Source organism: Arvicanthis niloticus, chromosome 29, assembly GCF_011762505.2.
Source record: "Arvicanthis niloticus isolate mArvNil1 chromosome 29, mArvNil1.pat.X, whole genome shotgun sequence".
NCBI classification, from domain to species: Eukaryota; Metazoa; Chordata; class Mammalia; order Rodentia; family Muridae; genus Arvicanthis; species Arvicanthis niloticus.
The window spans coordinates 318,603-334,994 of NC_133437.1; the positions used below are offsets into that span (position 1 = coordinate 318,603).

At 40.5% G+C, this 16,392-nt stretch overlaps 1 long non-coding RNA gene across 1 annotated transcript; it reads left to right on the top strand.

The window, feature by feature from the left end:
• Positions 1 to 2,826: 2,826 nt before the first annotated feature.
• Positions 2,827 to 16,392, top strand: LOC143440316 (uncharacterized). Its single transcript, XR_013108075.1, has 3 exons — positions 2,827 to 3,021; positions 15,955 to 16,066; positions 16,270 to 16,392. It is a non-coding gene; the product is annotated as an uncharacterized LOC143440316 (long non-coding RNA).

Genomic DNA, 16,392 nt, shown 5'->3' on the forward strand with positions numbered 1-16,392 from the left:
TGAAGGGCTGAGGCTCAGAAGTAAAGTACATGCCTGGTGTTTATGAGACCTGATGTCTCATAAATATCTCTAGTCTTTAGTATCTGCTTTAAAGAAAAGGAAAAAAAAAAGATTATTAAGGGTCTTGAGACTGAAAAGTTTGAAAATGGTCATTTAGGTTACTAGAAATCATTTTCACCTCAGCCTAGTGAGAGATCATCCTATGTGCTTATGGGGTAGGGCTGAGTGGTAAGATCTCTCATTCTTTTCTTGCCTCCTCTCTCTGCTTCTCTCTTGATGTCTTCTGTCTGGCCAGTGCCAGTCAAATCTCTGTACTAGTTCAGATCTAAATCTGTTACTAGGGCATCAGGAGAACTGACGTTCTATATGGACCTGGCAAACTGAGCCACAGAGTTCAGATTGTTTCCACTAGACACATGAGTTTACCTTAGAGTAATAAGATGAGCAGAGGCTAGCCTTCCCATGGGTAGATGATGTCTCATTCAGGTTATATCTGTCTTGTCTGTATGTATAAAGTTGGCATGTGTGTGATCTTGCCTGGGCCTCCTAAGTTAGCAAGCAGGCACCACCCCTGCCTAGCTTACTGAACCATTGTTTATAAAGGATGTTAGCATGTCTGAACTTTGGTATCTAAGGCAAGGCTTCCATAGATATTAAGGGACCATTGCATTGACTAATGTGTTTCTCACTTAGAAGGTGATTCCCAGTCCTTCATTAGCATAGGGAAGATCCTCTTGAATATGTGACCCTGTGTATGCTGTCAAGGTCTGCACTTGTACAGTTTTTGTTTCCTCAGTGTTGCCCACTTCCTTTCCTCATAGTCCTTGGCTCGCCAGCCCTGTCTCGACGCCGGCAGCTGCTCAGGGAGAACTTTGTGGAGACGGAGGGTGAGTTTGTCTTTGCCACCTCCTTGGACACCAAGGACATCGAGCAGATTGCTGAGTTCTTGGAGCAATCAGTGAAGGGTGAGTGTAACTGCTCTTCTCTCCCAGGGTTTGAAGCTTTGCTGTACCTGTGCTGACCATGTTTCCATTTTCCAAACCCTGATCTTCTCCTGGAATCCTGCCTGCTTATTCATAATCTTGTGAGCCACTGCTTCCTCAGTCAGGCTTCCATGTTTTCTACAGACTCCTGTGAGGGCCTGATGGTGAAGACCTTGGATGTTGATGCCACCTATGAGATCATCAATGCTTTCAAGGGAATGGCTATAAGGAATAAGGCATTAAGATCAAATAGAAAAGGATGGAGAGAGAGGGGAGGGACAGAAAGCATAAGAGAACAAGATGATATGAGATATTTATTGGTGGGGTATCCACAGAGAGGAGGTGGAAAAGAGGAGAGGGCAGAAGGGTAAAATCAATCTCATACAGAGCTGTTTGAATGGCTCTGAGTTTGGAAGTATCACAGCCTGGTGTGGTCAACAATGGACATGCAATGGATACTGTGACACCCTCTCTTCTCTAGTCTGTTGGATGCCAGTTGATCAGGAGTAAGTGGTAGGGCCAGGTGAGCCACTTCCTTCTCCTTAGCAGAAACTAAACAAAACAAAAAACTAGTAAATATGGGAAAGAGATTTGTAAGGAGTAAAGAGATGGTATGGATAGGAAGGAAGCAGGAGAATGGGTGTATGGAATTGTCAATTGTTTTATTTACTTTATATCCCCAATTGTAGCTTCTCCTCCATTCTCTCCTCCCAGTCTCTCTCTTTCCTCCCCCTTACCCCTTACTCTTCTTGTCAGAAAAGGAGAGGTCTCCTATAGATATAAACCAGCCTTGTCAGAAGAACAAAATGTAGTTTTAAAATCTTTTTATTTTTGGAGAATTTTATACAATGTGTTTTGACTTTATTTACCCTCACCCAACTCTCCCCAGATCCATCCACCATTTCTTATCCCCCTAACTTTGAGTTTTTAAAATTTTTCCTCACGCATCAGTTTCCATTTGTGTTACTTATATGTTTACGAATGTGTGGCCTTCCATTGAAACATGATGACCTGATCAGGAATTTTATTCTGATAATTTTATATAAGTACTATATTTACATCATTTCCACCTCTCCACCTCACTATCCAATCTTTTCTGTATCCCCTCCTTAAATATGTGATCTCTTTAATAATTATTATCACATATATGTCACACACAGGCATACTCTAATGAGTCTAATTAATGTTGCTTGTATCTCTTTAATAATTATTATCACACATATGTCACACACAGGCATACTCTAATGAGTCTAATTAATGTTGCTTGTATCTCTTTAATAATTATTATCACACATATGTCACACACAGGCATACTCTAATGAGTCTAATTAATGTTGCTTGTATGTGCATGTGCTTAAGGCTGACTACTTATAATTTAATAACCTACTTATTTTATTCTTTGAGAATACTGATTCTCCCTCAGTAGCCATTAAAATCTCATGTAGCGATGAGGCCATATGAGGTTTCCCCTGTCTACATTTTCATGTCAACTGGAGTTTTTATTCTGCAAGTCTTATAGAAACCATTACATTGATGTTTCACAGGTACAGTTTCTCTGTCATGTCTAAAAGGACAAAATTAATTAATAGAAAATGATCTCAGTTCTGAATGTCAAGTATAACATAGATAACATCATGCTTAAGTTTTTATTATAACAGAAGAGTTTGGGTATTAAAAGCTTTTATAAAACACTTCAGTTTTAAAAACAGCTCTCATATGTTTATCCTTCTACCTATTTTTAATGTAAACTTGACTTTAATCCCAGGAACAAGATTTCCAGTTAGTTCCGCTTTGACACAATTTCCAGTTAGTTCTTTACCACACCCAAAGGGTGCCAGCTTGCAATACAGATAACAACTAGAAAGCACTCTTCCTCTCCCCTCCATAGGCTGGGTTTCCTTTAAATGCACCATCCAGGCATTTGTCTGCCATCTTGAAGCAACTCACAACCTAGTTCCTCCTTACATATTGCTGGTCGTCACTCTTCTCCATCTATCTTTTCTCTGTGCAGGAGACCTGCTAGGCATCCCCAAGATCTGTAAGTACCAAAATCTTTTTACCAAACTTTCCTTTTATATTTGTTTTTGTCATTGAAGCTTCCTGTAACCTGACTCCCTGATAGTGAGCATTTAGCAGTGTGTAGGTAAGTTGCTAGAGAAACTCAAGTAGTACAGGGGTGGAGTATAAATAGAATAAAAGTAACCCCATCACAATCAAACTAAAAACAACTATTGTGTAGAGTTCATGAATTATATCACTGATGATAGTCACTGAGATTGGCAAAATTACCTTCCATAGAGCTAATTTTGTCTGGTGTATTTTGTCTATTTTCATCAGTTTCTCCCACAGAAGGGAAGAATGTTTGGCTAGATGAATGTTTGGGGAAACTGGACAGGTCCAGGTATCAGGGCCTCTTAGCCCATCTCCTAGCAATTTTTACAAGGACTTGAAACATCTAAGGCCTTTCAGAAGTAAGGAATTTCTAGATTAGGGCAGGGCAAGAACAGGTCAGTAGTTATAGCCAGCCCACTGCTCTTCATGTTTGGGGTGTAGTTAAAACGAACCTCCTCCCCAGTGTCCATCAGGGAGTGTGGTAGGGGGAGGGTAAACTGTGGACTGGCCTTCAGGAGGGTAGTGTGTTCAAGATAAGCTTAGCCTTATCCTACCAGCAGCCATATCAATAGCTACAATTTGATGGAATCACTGTCACCTGGGCTGAGGAGCCAATGGCTGAAAAGACAAAAACATCTGGTTTAAAGACAGAATCTTCCAATGTATGTTCAACAAACCTTCCACAAGGACCTAATTACGTTTTGTCTGTGCCAGACTTCAATTGTTTAAATGACTATTTGAATTCAGTCTATAACATTATGACATTTATCAGATATCCACTGCAAAGTAAGTCTAAACTGGTGGATTAATGTGCCTTAAGGACTATTCATCTAGGTTCATTCCTACAGAAACCAATTCTCACCTCAGAACTCCATCATTCCACAACAAAGTGGGACCTGATTGTGCTGCAGGAGAAAGCAACCTTGAAAGTAGTGGAAGAAGTCAGGAAGATGAGCTGTGCAGAGTCTCCCAAATCAGGACATAAGTGGTGAATCATGGGCGTGATTAACTTTTAATGTGTTTATCACATTCATTTATTTGTGTGTGTGTGTGTGTGTGTGTGTGTGTGTGTGTGTGAAGTAGTGTGTCTGTGCCATAGCATATATGTGGAAATAAAATGATAATTTATGGGAGTAATTTTTTCTACCATGTCTGTCCCAGGAATCAAAGAAAATGCTCCATATCTACTCTTCTGTTTTCTATCAGAAAACATCAGCCCTCCCTGGGATAGCAACTGAACACAGCATAACAAGATGCAATAAGTCTAGGCACAAATCCTCATATCAAGGCTAGATGAGTTAACCCAGTAGGAGAAAAAGTATCCCAAGAGAATACATTAGAGTTTGAGACACCTCCACTCCCACCCTTGAGAGTCCCATAAAAACCCCAAGCTAAACAACCATAACATATGTGCAGCAGCCCTAGTACAGACCTATGAAGGTTCTGTGACTGCAACTTCGTTCTTTATGAGGTCTTATGTGTCCTGCTTATTTGGTTCTATGGGACATGTTCTTGTGGTGTCTAAACCCACCTGGATCCTACAATCCTGCTTTTCCTTTTTTTTCTGTCATTAATTAATTAATTACATCTAAAGTCTCCTTCCCAGGCTTCCCTCACAGAGCCAGTCCTCTAGTTCTTGTCCTCTTCACTCCTGAGAGGATTGGGTTCCCCTGGGCATACCCTCACCTGGGCACATCAATTCTCTGCCAGTTAAGCATATCCTCTTCCACTGAGGCCAGATATGTCAACCCCATTGGAAAACAGATATCATAGTTAGACTGCAGAATTAGGGAGAGCCTATGCTCCAGTTATTGGGAGAACACATGGAGACTGGGCTGTAATTCTGTTACATATGTGCCAGGGCCTTGTTCTAGCCCATGTATGTTCTTTGAATGGTGCCTCAGTCTCTGAGAGCTCCTAGGGATTCAGGTTAGTTAATTACATTGGCCCTGCTGTGGGATTCCTCTTCAGGGCCTTTAATCCTTACCCCAACTCTTCCATAAGAGTCCCAGACCTCCATGCAACATTTGGCTGTGGATATCTGCATCTGTTTCACTTAATGCTGGGTAGAGCCTCTCAGAAGACAATTATGCTAGGCTCCTGTCTACAAGTATAACAGACTATCATTAATAAAGTTAGAGATTGGTGCATGGAAAGAGAGAGAAGGGGGCGCATGGAGGCAGATGTTCACGTGTCTCCACCAGTCAAAGATAGTTTATATATCTAGGTTGGGTATTGGGTTACACTTCTGATTGAGCATTACCAAACTTATAAAGCCTTTGATTAACATTTTAAAAAATTGTATAAAAGCAAAAAGGAAAAGGGGGCATGGGATAGGGGCTTTCTAGGGAGGAGAAATGGGGAAAGGGGATGGCATCTGAAATGTAAATAAAATATAAACTAAAAATTAAAAAAAAAGAGATTGGTGCATGCCCCTGGGATAGGCTTCAAGGTTATTGCTTAGCCATTCCCTCTCTCTGCTCCATTCCCAATCTCTGTATTTCTTGTAGACAGGATAAATTTTCGGTTGGAAATTTTATGGATGGGTTGTTGTCTCTATAGCACCAATGAGGTTCCTGCATGACTACAGGAGGTGGCCTCTTCAGGTTCCATGTCCCCACTGTTAGGCATATTGGCTAAGATGACCCACATTAACTCCTAGGAGCCTTCCCAATCTCAGGTCTCTGGGATTTCCTAGAGATTCCACTCATCCCCCACCACCAGAAGCTGCAGATTTCCATTCATTTTCTTGGCCCTCTGGATCTCTCTCCAGTATCTCCCCACACTTGATCCTGACTCTCTAGTCCCCTGCACCCCCTCTTTCATACCGAGTTCCCTCTCTCTCTCTGTCCCCTATAACTATGTTGTCCCCCTTCTAAGTGTGAGTCAAGCATCCTTAATTGGGCCTTCCCTTTTGTTAAATTCTTTTGGGTTTGTGGGATGCATCATAGGCATCTTTATGTTTTGGCTAACATCCACTTATAATTGAGAACATATTATGCATGTCTTTTTGGGTCTTGGTTACCTCACCCAGGATGATATTTTCTAGCTCTATCCATTTGCCTGCAAAATTGATGATGTCCTTGATTTCAATATCTAAATATTAAAATTAAACTACATTCTATTAAACTACATTTTCTGTAGTTCTTTGGTTAAGAGATTTATGCATTGTTTCTAGTTTCTGGCTATTATCATTACAGCAGCTATGACATAAGAAACCATGTATCCTTGTATTATGGTAGAGTATCTTTTGGATCATGCCTAGGTATAATAGCTGGGTCTTCTGGTAGCACTATTTATAATTTTTGGAGAATCCACCAGATTGATTTCTAAAGTGTTTGTACAAATTTGCAATCCCACCACCAATGGAAGAATGTTCCCCTGTCTCTACATCCTTGGTAACCTTTACTCTGCCTCAACCCTTTGGGGCTAAGTGCTCTGGTCAAGAGAGAGAGTGGGTGGGGCTGGAGGGGCAAGCAACTCGAAGAATGGAGACAAGACAGGGTGTGATCAAGTCTCTTCTATTTTCTCAAGTCTCTCCTTCTCAAGTCTCTCTTATTGAGTCTCTCCTTTATTGAGTCTCTCCTCAAGTCTCTTCCACTGAGTCTCTCTTATTGAAGGGAATTTTGAGGTATTTATATACACAAGCAGGAGAACACAGGTGAAAACACTTTACCACGTGCACCATACAGCTGAGGTCACTAAACAGCAAAACAAGCTATGTGGGATAAACAATATATTTATCAGAGTGTGCTTCAGCTGTTATAGGCTTTTGACAACCAAGTCTTTCATCAGGGTATATGGTTCCAGATGGCTGCAAAGTTGATCTAGCCACTTTCTACTAAAGTCAGCTCCCAACAGGTCCCCCTTTTAAAAATTTTTTTTCAAAAGGGAAGGCTGGAAAAACTTACAGAAACTGTGCCTGTCCTAGGTTGGAACAAAGGACCCCAGCCTCACTTAAGATGGTGAGGCCTCTTTTATTTTAGGGGCAAGGGTCTTGAAGTGTTCCTTTACCTGTCATTGGCTATCCGGCTTAGCACGTAAGTTAGGGGTTAATCCTCGTCAATCTTGATGACAGAGGTTTAAGAGTCCCCTGCTTCCAGCCTGTAATATTGGACCTGTATGGGTTTCATTTGAATAGCATCGTACAAAAGCCATCAGTTTATTGAACAGCATGAACCTGAGAGACAAGAGACTTAATATCTGAACTGTTGATATAAAAGCAACACTCTTTAAGGCAACACACAACTTCCCCTGTTGGAGAAGTGAAAGGTCTAAGCCTTGTACCCACAAATTTATACCAATGAAATCCTTGAATTTTGCATCAGCTTAGTAACAATTATACAGATAAAGACAGCCTAATATTAACCACCTCAGTCCCCAAGTCCAGGGAATTGGGGCGCCGACTCTTCATTAACTTCTTCAAGCTGAACATGGGTGTTGAGATATTAGAAGAGGGATGAGGGGAAGGGTAAATTGATAAGCCTCTGAAGTCTGTCTTAACTGCATCCAGCTGGAAGTCCAGGGCATCAGTGAACATGCAGGTGATAAGATTCATTCTCCAAAGCTGTGTATTCTGCAATATACAAATCTCAAAACAAGTTTTAGTATCAAGATAATTATTTTGATTCTCTGAAATCTAGTGTTCTGGAGGCCTACCTCTGTCATGTCTGATCCATATAATTCTGGAAGACATAACTACTACCTTAATGACCTCATCAGAAAACTCATAGAAAAACCTTTTTTTTTTTTCCAAATTAGCCTTTCCTTAAGCAAGTAACCAGAAAAACCTTTACATTGAGTTTTTATCCAGAAAAATATAACTATATAACTCAGAATCACACCCATTTTGAAAGTTAAATCAATTATTATCATTCTGCTTAGCTGTCTCTCTAGAGCAGCCTTCTATTTATTCCTCGCGTCTTTAAAGCCTTTTTCATCTGTTTTTACTCACTTATTTCTTGCCCCATTTTTGTTACTATATGCTTTATCTATTTATCTGTTTGGCTCTCTTGACTCAGAGCAGCCTGTAATTTACTCCTTGCATCTTTAAAACTTTTTTCATCTGTTTCTGCTTATTTATTTCTTGCCCTGTTTTTGTTACTATAACCTTTATCTATCTGTTTGGCTCTCTTGACTCAGAGCAGCCTGCAATTTACTCCTTGCATCTTTAAATCCTTTTTCATCTGTTTCTATTTACTTATTTCTTGCCCCGTTTTTGTTACTATGCAATCACCTTTGTTTCACTTCCGAATTCAGCCAGCTCCGTCAGTCGACTGGTTCTCCAGCGCTATCTCCACTGTATCCCGCTTACTGGAACTCTAATGTTGAGACTCTGTCAGTCCACTGGTTCTCCAGCTCAGGGTGTCTTCCATTGTATCCCGCTTACTGGAACTCTAATGTTGAGACTCTGTCAGTCCACTGGTTCTCCAGCGCAGGGTGTCTTCCACTGTATCCCGCTTACTGGAGCCCGACGTTGGACGCCACAAATGTTGTGGCTTTTACTCTGCCTCAACGCTTTGCCTCAACACTTTTGGGGCTAAGTGCTCTGGTCAAGAGAGAGAGCGAGAGAGGCTCTTGGGGCAGGAGACTCGAAGAATGGAGACAAGACAGGGTGTGATTCAGTCTCTTTTTCTTCTCAAGTCTCTTCCATTGAGTCTCTTTTATTGAAGGGAATTTTGAGGTATTTATATACACAAGCAGGAGAACACAGGTGAAAACACTTTACCACGTGCACCATACAGCTGAGGTCACTAAACAGCAAAACAAGCTATGTGGGATAAACAATATATTTATCAGAGTGTGCTTCAGCTGTTATAGGCTTTTGACAACCAAGTCTTTCATCAGGGTATATGGTTCCAGATGGCTGCAAAGTTGATCTAGCCGCTTTCTACTAAAGTCAGCTCCCAACACATCCTTGCATGTGCTGTCACTTGAGAGTTTGCTCTTAGTAATTCTAATTGGTATAAGGTGGAATCACTTTTTTCTAATTGGTATAAGGTGGGTTTTTTTTATTGCATTTCCCTGATGACTAAAGATATTGAGTATTGTTTGAGTGGCTCTTGGCCATTTGCTATTCCTTGGTTGAGAATTCTATTTATCTTGGTACTCCAATTTAATTGGGTTATTTGACTTGTTGGAGTCTAACTTCTTGAGTTCTTTATGTATTTTGGATATTAGCTCTTGGTTGTTTTTAGGGTTAGTGAAAATATTTTTCCCAATCTGTAGTTTTCCGTTTGGCCTATTGACATTTGGGGTGGGGAATTTTTTTTAATTCTTTCATTTACTTAGATTCTAGTTGTTTCCTCATTCAAGGTCCCCCTCCAAGAGTTCTTCACCCCTTCTACCCTCCCATTTTGTCTCTGATAGGGTGCTCCTGTGACCCCCTCACATACACACACACACACACTCCTAGCTCACTTACCCCCACATTCCCCTGTTGGGAAACTTTTAATAACTGCTTCTATTTCCTTAGAGGTTATGAGACTGTTGACTGTTTACATGATCTTGATTTGATTTTGGTATGGGTATCTATCTAGAAATCTATCCATTTCATTTATATTTTCCAGTTTTATGAAGTATAGGCTTTTGTTGTAAGACCTAATTGTGTGTGTGTGTGTGTGTGTGTGTGTGTGTTGTTTGTTTGTTTTTTTGAGACAGGATTTCTCTGTGTAGCCCTGGTTGTCCTGGAACTCACTCTGTAGGCCAGGCTGGCCTCAAACTCAGAAATCCTCCTGCCTCTGCCTCCCAAGTGCTGGGATTAAAGGCATGTGCCACCACTGTCTAGCAACCTAATGGTTTTTTGAATTTCCTCAATTTCTATAGTTGTATCCCCCTTTTTATTTCTCATTTGGTTTATTTGGATACTGTCTCTGTGCCTTTTAGGTAATTTAGCTAAGGATTTGTCTATGTTGTTGGTTTTTCTCAAAGAACCAACTTTTGGTTTTGTTGATTGTTTGTATTGTTCTCTTTATTTCTAATTGACTGATTTCAGCCCTGAGCTTGACTATTTCCTGCCATTTATTCCTCTTGGATGTGTTTGCTTCTTTTAGTTCTAGAGCTTTCAGGTGTGCTATTAAATTGGTAGTATGTGATCTCTCCAATTTCTTTATGAAGGCACTGAGTGCTATGAACTTTTCTCTTAGCACTGCTTTCATTATATCCCATAAATTTGGGTATGTTGTGCCTTCATTTTCATTGAATTCTAAAAAGTCTTTCATTTTTTCTTTATTTCTTCTCTGACCAAGTTATTATTTAGTAGAGAATTGTTCTGTTTCCCTGAGTATGTGGGCTTTCTGTTGTTTCTGTTGTTATTGAAGTCCAGCCTTAATCTATGGTGATCTGATAGAATACATAGGATTATTTCAATCTTCTTGTATCTGTTCAGGCTTGCTTTGTGCCTGATTATAGGGTCAATTTTGGAGAAGGGCCTGTGAGGTGCTGAGAAGAAGGTATATTCTTTTTTTGGTGTGCATGTGGGGGGGGGGGTGAAAGTTCTATAGATATCTGTTAAATACATTTAGTTCCTAACATCTATTTGTTTCATTTCGTTTCTCTGTTTAGTTTCTATTTTGATGTAAAAATGGGGTGTTGAAATCTCACACTGTCAGGAGCCATAATAGGACAAGCTAATAATTACCAGATGATCATCCTGAAATGCTTACCTCGGATTATTATATAATCTGTGATGATTGTGCCCCATTTGCAAGGCTGTGGTGGACGTAATTTTAGGAAAGATTTCTGCTATTAATATACTTCTCCTCTTACTATTATTATTAAACATATGTAGCAATCACTAAGCAATAGCACACCCCTTTGGAGCAGATCTCTGCAGATCCACGAAAGTGTACTGTCTTGTAGTAATGCTATATAGACAAATAGATGACTTCTTAAGTCTTAATGATGATCCTATAAGAATTCCTAAAATTATATCAATGATTATTAAGCTCTTTTATAACGGGACTGCTATTAGATCCCTCACACATAGTCAAAACTGTAATGAGAACTCTGCCAGTCTTCTGAGTATTATCAGTTAATTGCTCCGAGAGATAGTAACCAAACTTTCTCCTGCTCAAAGCACATTCCAAGAGGTTGTAAAACAATGAACCAAGGGTCACCAAAGGGAACTCATGATTTATTATAGGTACCAGGACAGAAGAGAAAATATTGCCTGGGTTTATTTATACAAAACTTACTAATTTCTTAAGTTATAGTTTTTTTAAACCTTCAGCGAACCTGTGGAGCTAGACAGGTGATGAATGTTTAGCTAGATAATTGCTCCTAATGGATATCATGTAAACATTCTCTGTTGTAAACTTCTATTTCAATTTGTGATTTGAATTTCGGTGTGAACTTGTGATGAACTTTGTAACACGTGATCATGTACTATGAAAGATGTATAAGTTCTGAGGACAAAGAAAAGAGTGAGTTAGTGAGAAGAGTTAGTTACTTAGAATAGTCAGATAGTTACAATAGTTAGGGAGTTAGAATAGTTAGATATAGAAATAGAGATAGAATAGAATTTTTTCCCTTTTCCCAGATAGAATAGAAGTTTTCCTTTTTCCCCACTTAGGACCTTTCTGCTTTTCCCTTTAGATGGCTTTCTTATTTTATTTTATTTTATTTTATTTTATTTTATTGGATATTATATTTGCATTTCAGATTTTAATCCCCTTACCCCACTTCCCCCCACCACCCAAAAACCCCCTATCCCATCCACCCTCCTCATGTGTCTATGAGGCTGTGCCCTCACCTACCCCCCACCCCCACTCACCCTCCCCACCCTCACATTTCCCCCAACTCTGTGTTCGTCTTTCATGGGACCAAGAATCTCCTCTGCCACCTATGCCCGAAAAGGCCATCCTCCCCTACATATACAGCTGAAGTCATGGGTCCATCCCTATGTGCTCCCAGGCTGGTGGTTTAGACCCTGGGGAGCTCTGGTTGATTGGTATTGTTGCTCTCCTCATAGGGTCACAAACCCTTTCTGCTCCTTCAGTCTTCTCTCTTACTTCTCCATTGGGAAACCCTTGATCATATTAGTGGTTAGCTGTGAGAATCGTCCTCTGAATGTGTCAGTCTCTGGCAGACCTCTAAGGAGACAGCTATATCATGTTCTTGTCAACATGCACTTCTAGCCATCCACATCATGTCTAGCTTAGGTGACTGTACATGGGATGAATACCCAGGTGGAATGGTCTCCAGATGGCCCCTCCTTCAGTTTCTGTCCCATGTTTGTTTCCATATTTGCTCCCTTGGGTGTTTTTGTTACTCATTCCAAGTAGTACTGAGGCATCCACACTTGGTCTTCCTTCTTCATGAGCTTCATGTGGTCTGTGAGTTGAGTCTTTGCTATTCCAAACTTTTGGGCTAACATCCGCTTATCAGTGAGTAAATACCATGTGTGTTCTTTTGTGATTGGGTTAACTCACTCAGGATGATAATTTCTAGTTCCATCCATTTACCTAAGAATTTCTCGAATTCATTATTTTTAATAGCTGAGTAATACTCCATTGTGTAAATGTACCATATTTTTTGTATCCATTCCTCTGTTGAGGGACATCTGGGTTCTTTCCAGCTTCTGGCTATTATAAATAAGGCTGCTATGAACATAGTGGAGCATATGTTCTTGTTATATGTTGGAGCATCTTCTGGGTATATGCCCAGGAGTGGTATAGCTGGATCCTCAGGTAATGCTATGTCCAGTTTTCTGAGTGGTATAGCTTGGTCTTCAGGTAGATCTATTTCCAGTTTTCTGAGAAACCGCCAGACTGATTTCCAGAGTAGTTGTACCAGCATGCAAGGCCACCAACAATGGAGTAGTGTTCCTCTTTCTCTGCATCCTCTAAGAGCTCATAGCTCTTAGTGCCCACAAAAAGAAACTGGAAAGAGCATACACTAACAACTTGACAGCTTACTTGAAAGTGTTAGAACAAAAAGAAGCTAATATACCCAAGAGGAGTAGACGGCAGGAAATAATCAAACTCAGGGCTGAAATCAACCAAATTGAAACAGAAAGAACTATACAAAATATCAACAAAACCAAGAGCTGGTTCTTTGAGAAAATCAACAAGATAGACAAACCCTTAGCCAGACTAACCAAAGGGTGCAGAGACAGTACTCAAATTAATAAATTCAGAAATGAAAGGGGAGACATAACAACAGAAACTGAAGAAATTAAAAAAAAATTGTCAGATCCTACTACAAAGGCCTATACTCAACAAAATTGTAAAATCTAGGCAAAATGGACAATTTTCTAGATAGATACCAAGTATCAAAATTAAAACAGGAGCAGATAAACCATCTAATCAGTCCCATAACCCCTAAAGAAATAGAAGCAGTCATTAAAAGTCTCCCTACCAAAAATGTCCAGGGCCAGATGGTTTTAGTACAGAATTCTATCAGACCTTCCAGGAAGACCTAATACCAATTCTCTTCAAACTATTCCACAAGATAGCGTTCATAGGAAACTTTTTACACTTAGTAATAAACTCTAGGGAGTGATGTATGGAACAGTTTGGAGAAAGAAAAGGGAAGAGAGTAATGAAGCAATTATATTATGAACTCATAAGTTATAGTAAATAACTTTTACAAATTAAAAGTGCTTCTCATGTGAAATTATAAAAAAAAGACTCTATATAATAACTTTTCTAAGTGTCTTTTCTTCCTGCAACCTCAGACTAGCAGAGGTAAGTTAGAGCCCAGCAGTTCCTGCTGAGATAGAACAAAGGCCTCATTGCCTAATCCTCTGCTGTTAGGCTACTGGTGTTAATCACCTAAGCCTTCAGTCTTTTACCCTCAGAAGAAGTTTTTAAGATAGTACAAGGCTATTTTTCTAATACTCTGCTGTCTTTGAGCTGAGGTGCTAGTGCCAGAGGTTGTAGTCTCTGGTCAGATGATAGCAGAGGGCAGGTTAACTACAGTAGCACAACCTTAGGTCTTACCCCCTGCCAATGCTCTTCCACCTTCCATCCCCTCTTCTCTGGGGCTGCCTCAAGAAGAACTGGACAAGGAAGAAAGAGGAAGCAGCTTCTCCTCCCACCATGCTGGGGGCTGACTCCCAAGCATCACTATTATTGTGTAGAGTTCAATGTGTGATTTGAACTTTGGTAAAGTTTCTTTTAAGAATGTTGGTGATGACCCCCAACCCCCATCTCCACCTGCCTCCCAGGAGTCCTGCTCTAACCTGCATCACTCAGGTGAGACCTACCTGTCCCAATCCCTCTTGTCTGCTGGGACTCCAGCATGCCCAGCAGCAATAGACTGCCCCAACCTGTTGGAGCTCCATCCTCCTTCCCTCCTCATCTACACCTGCAGTCTCATATTGTTGAACAATGCCCCGCACCATAGGTCTGACTGACTCCCTGGAGTCCTGCTCAAATCTGGGATACACAGGCCAACCAATACCAGAAACAACCAGATGATGAAAGCAAGTGCAAGAACATAATCAATAGAAGCTAGTGCAATATGGCACCATCAGAACCCAGCTCTCCTACTACAGCAAAGCATGAATATCCTAACACACCTGAAGAGTAAGACTATGACCTTAAATCCCATCTCATGAAAATGATAGAGGCCTTTAAAGAGGACATCATTAATTTCCTTAAAGAAATACAGTAAAACACATTCAAATAGGTAGAAATCTTTAAAGAGAAAATGCTTAAAGAAATACAGAAAAATACAATAAAACACTCAGAGGAAGTGAATAAAATGGTACAAGTTTTAAAACTAGAAATAGAAAGAATAAGAAAACACAAATGGAGGCAACTCTGGAGATGGAAAACCTAGGAAAGAAAACACAAGCTACATAACAAGCATCAGAATGCAAGAGGTGGAAAATAGAATCTCACCTGTAAAAAGATACCATGGAAGAAAATGATACATCAGTCAAAGAAAATGGCCAATGTAAAAATTTCTAACCCAAAACATCTAAGAAATTTGAGACACTATGAAAATACCAAACCCAAATATAATAGTTATGAAGAGGGTAAAGATTCCCAGTTCAAAGGGCCAGAAAACATCTTTAACAGAATCATAGAAAACAACTTCCCTAAGCTATAAATGTACAAGCAGTTTCAGAACACCAGCTAGATTGGAACAGGAAAGAAAATCCTCTTGCCACATAATAATCAATAATCAGCTCTCTCTCTCTCTCTCTCTCTCTCTCTCTCTCTCTCTCTCTCTCTCTCTCTCTCTCTCTCTCTCTTTGTTTTTCTCTCTCCTAGCCCTGTCCCTTCCCTTCCCCCCTTCCTCTCTCTTTGACAACTTTTCAGTTACAGATAAAGCTATATAAGCTTTTGAGTAACTGTGGGGAATGAATGGAAGGTGGAGGTAACAGCTGAAATGTAGTATTTAATTAGAGGTGAGGCAGCTCCTTCAGAGACATTTGTGTCCAGCTCAAATTGCACTGATTTATTTATTCATCCTTCAGAGACATTTGTATCCAGCTCAAATTGCACTGATTTATTTATTCATCAATCTATCATCTGTTTGTTTGTTGTGTGTATGTGTGTGAGTGCATGCTTGCCTGTATGCTTGCACACATATGCAACAGTGCATGTGTAGGTCAGAGGACAACTAGGGTAAGCAGTTCTTTCCCTTTACTATGTGGTTAGGTCATCATAGTGATTGGCAGACACTCTTACCTTAAGAGCCATCTTGACTGGCCCTTGGCTGCTCTTTAGTTTATGTTTTGAGTATCTGATACACATCTTAAACTCAGAGCCCTTGACCACCTTTGCTCCTAAGCAACCTGCAACTGGTAGGTAACTCTTTGGAGGACACCACTCTAGGTGATTTCTGTGCTTCCTTTCTCACTGAAAAATTCCTGAAGTGTCCTGTTTTCCCTTGTCTCTGGAAGCTCTGGGATCTGCTTTGCCACTGGACTCCAGAAAGCAGAAGAGGTAGCTGTGCACAAACGCAGTCCCAAGGTGTTGGAGGCGCTACAAAAGCTGAACATCCAAGCTGACCAGGTGGGTGCAAGTAAGGGGCCACACTGGTGGGATTGTCTGTGCTGTCCCTAGCCTCTGCAGCTCAACTACTCTAGGATGAACAGGAAAGTGGCTTACCCTACTAGAGCAGTAACATGGGACAGATTTCACTCCATGAAAGCAGAAACTTAGATATGCTGTTGTTGCTTACATGGTCCATTAATTGTCCTTCTTCCAATGCCCAGGCTCCAGTCATTGCTGTCTTGAGCTTTGGTGGGGGGCTGCAGGCCCACATTGCTTGTCTTGGTGTGCTGAGTGAGATGAAAGCCTATTGGATGCTGTCACATACCTCGCAGGGGTCTCTGGGT